We start from the raw sequence: 3,764 nt of genomic DNA, 5'->3' as shown, positions 1-3,764 counted from the left end.
GACGAAGTAACAAAATCTCCTTCTCATTCTTGATTAACAAAGGCGTATGTTACAAGGCCCTGGGGGCCGAGAAAAAAAAAACACATTACTACAAGGCCCAAAAGGAATATGTTGGAGACCACTTCAAGCTCCCAACTTCTCCTTCCAGTTCTGTTCATCTCGGCAGCATTTTTCAGTGCGTGTGACAAATCCTTTAGCTCTCGCCCCCGCCTCGTTCTGCTCCATCGTCGAAACCCCAGCCCTAGGGGAAAAGGATGGGATAGAATTCAGGGGGTAGCGACGGCAATGGCAGCGGCGACGATGACCTGCATCAAGAAGAACTGGAGGTACTCCGGAGGCCGCGATGGTGCCCGAGGCGTGCACCACCACCGTGTGCTCCACGACAACCACCGTCCTAGGTACTCTGGCAAGGTCGGCATGTGTTACTTCCACCATCCCCGCAACAAGTTCTACTGCCCCACCATCGATGCCGACCGCTTCTGGTCCCTCAGCCCCGACGACGTCAAGAATCCTGCCACAGCTTGTGACGACAACTCTGCCCCCTTGACCGGTGTCGCCCCGTTCAGCTACTCCAAAATTCTCGGACGGAATGCACTCACTGGTCGTCCCCGTTATTAAATCCCTGTTGTTGAAGGAATTCTCCCTCGAGCCCCCTTTGAGGCGATGGGAACCCTCAGTGACAGTTTGACAGCCAAAGAGTTCGCGGGCCGCTGTTTTCCTCCACACACTCCTCTTGGTCCGTGGCATCCTCTCGAGGTTGGCCTCCGGGGTGGGAGCCCCGACGGGAGAACCCCTCAGAGAGGCTCGGAGGACCGAAGACAGCGGGGAGCCGGTGGGGATGGCGAAGACTGGTGCGAAGGGTGCTCAGAATCGAAAAGGGCACCGATGGAGTGGCTGAGTGGCTAAACTCTCGAGTGAAAGAAAGGTGTCGACCCTCAGGCGAAATGAAGCCCCTGGAGGAAAGGCGGGGGCTTAAATAAGTGATGGGACCTGGCACAGTTATGGTGGCGGACATCCCTAAGCCCACCAGCACCCGCCACGTGTCCCACTTACCGTGACGTAGGGCTGGCTGCCGGCGGGATCATTATGGCGTGGTGCTTAGGATTATGCCCTGGTGGGAGTTCCGAAAGGACTCTTCGGATCACCCTAATCAGAAAAAGGCTCCAGCATGCGTGCATTAAATGCCAAGATTTTCGAGGGCGGTCGTGTACAGAATTCAAGGAAACGACTTCGGCTGTGAAAATTTTCTGTACTTCCTTCGATCGAAACTCGAACTCGAAAGTAGGGGGACTGGTGTTGGGTGTAAAATCTCCCCAGCCGAAGTTCGTGTCAGGAGTGACCCCTCGGGGATTCTACCGGTGTCCGACCTACGACGGCAGGAAGGCTTCGTCCGGACTCCTACGGGAGCCGGACTTCATCCCCGACTTCAGCTGCAGGAAGACTTCGTCCGGACTCCTATGGGAGCCGGATTTCGTCTCCGACTCCAACTGCAAGAAGACTTCGTCCAGACTCCTACGGGAGTCGGACTTCGTCCCCGACTTCAGCAGCAGGAAGACTTCGTCCGGACTCCTACGGGAGTCGGATTTTGTCTTCGACTCCAACTGCAAGAAGATTTCGTCCGGACTCCTACGGGAGCCGGACTTCATCCCCGACTTTAGCTACAAGAAAGCTTCGTCCGGACTCCTACGGGAGCCGGACATCGTCCCCAATGTCAGCAGCAGGAAGACTTCATCCGAACTCCTACGAGAGCCAGATTTCATCTCCGACTCCAACTGCAAGAAGACTTCGTCCGGACTCCTATGGGAGCCAGACTTCGTCCCCGACTTCAGTAGCAGGAAGATTTCGTCCGGACTCCTACGGGAGCCGGATTTCATCTCCGACTCCAACTGCAAGAAGATTTCATCTGGACTCCTACGGGAGCCGGACTTCGTCCCCGACTTCGGCTGCAAGAAGGCTTCGTCCGGACTCCTACGGGAGCCAGACTTCATCCCCGACTTCAGCAGCAGGAAGACTTCGTCCGGACTCCTACGGGAGCCGGATTTCATCTCCGACTCCAACTGCAAGAAGATTTCGTCCGGACTCCTACGGGAGCCAGACTTCATCCCCGACTTCGACTGCAAGAAGGCTTCGTCCGGACTCCTACGGGAGCCGGACTTCATCCCTGACTTCAGCAGCAGGAAGACTTCGTCCGGACTCCTACGGGAGACGGATTTCGTCTCCGACTCCAACTACAAGAAGACTTCGTCTGGACTCCTACGAGAGCCGGACTTCATCCCCGACTCCGGTTGCAGAAAGCCTTCGTCCGGACTCCTACGGGAGTCGGACTTCATCCCCGACTTCAGCAGCAGGAAGACTCTACCCGGACTCCTATGGGAGCTGGACTCCGCCCACGACTTCACCGGCAGACTTCACCCGGACTCCTACGGGAGTCGGACTCCGCCCACGACTCCGGTTGCAGGAAGACTCCGCCCGGACTCCTACGGGAGCCGGACTCCGCCCACGACTTCACCGGCAGACTTCGTCCGGACTCCTACGGGAGCCGGACTCCGCCCACGACTTCACTTACAGGTAGACTTCGTTTAGACTCCTACGGGAGCCGGACTTCACCCACAACTCCAATTGCAGGTAGACTTCGTCCGGACTCCTACGGGAGTCGGATCTCATCCCCGACTTTGACTGTAGGAAGACTTCGTCCGGACTCCTATGGGAGCCGGACTCCGCCCACGACTTCACCGACGGACTTCGTCCGGACTCCTACGGGAGCCGAACTCCGCCCACAACTTCACTTACAGGTAGACTTCGTCCGGACTCCTACGGGAGCCATACTTCACCCACAACTCCAATTGTAGGTAGACTTCGTCCAGACTCCTACGAGAGCCAGATCTCATCCCCGACTTCGACTGCAGGAAGACTTCATCCAGACTCCTACGGGAGCCAGACTCCGAGCTCCTACCGCAAGCGACCCGCTTCGAGTCTCCGTTGCAAACGATCTACTTCAAATTTCTACCACGAGAGGCCCGTGCCAGATTCCCATCGTAGACCTTCACCCAAGCTTCCATTATGGATGGATTTCGTTCGGATGTCCATTGTAGACCGGCATTGGCCGAGACTCCTCGATAAATGATCCCTGTCCGAGCTTCTATGGAGATCGTACTCCAATCGGACTTCGACCGATAGGTCTGGACCCTCTAGAGGGCCGCAGTAACGGCCACAACTCTGCTCCACTTCCTGCAACGGATTCCGCGTGGCTCCATCACTCCCTGGCGGACCGAAGTAACGGCCATGACTCTACTCCACTTCCTGCAACAGATTCCGCGCCGCTCCATCACTCCCTGACTAGCCGCAATAATGGCCATGATTCTGCTCCACCTCCTGCGACGGATGCTGTGCGGCTCCACCACTCCCTGGCGAGTCGCGACAACGGACGTTGCTCCACTCTCCACAATTGATTCCACGTGGCGAGCCATGGTGACAGCCACAACTAGCCATGACTCCACCCCATTACTCTTCATGATAAATTCTTTCCGGCCCCGTGCGGCCCACTACTAGGCGGTTACAAACGTCGCTATCAGTCTGTTGCTCCCTCTGCCTATAAAAGGGAGACCCCAGATACGTTATTCTCTAAGCTCTATTTTCTATCCCAAAATTCTGCTAAAATTTTCGTTCGAGCACTCCATTCTTGTTGAGGCAGAGAACTGACTTGAGCATCGGAGAGTCTTGCCGGAGCAACCCCAACTCTGGTTTAAATTTTTTTTGCAGGTCCC

The sequence above is a fragment of the Elaeis guineensis genome, chromosome 8 (assembly GCF_000442705.2).
Source record: "Elaeis guineensis isolate ETL-2024a chromosome 8, EG11, whole genome shotgun sequence".
Taxonomy (NCBI): Eukaryota; Viridiplantae; Streptophyta; class Magnoliopsida; order Arecales; family Arecaceae; genus Elaeis; species Elaeis guineensis.
Note: the sequence above shows the minus strand (reverse complement) of the source record.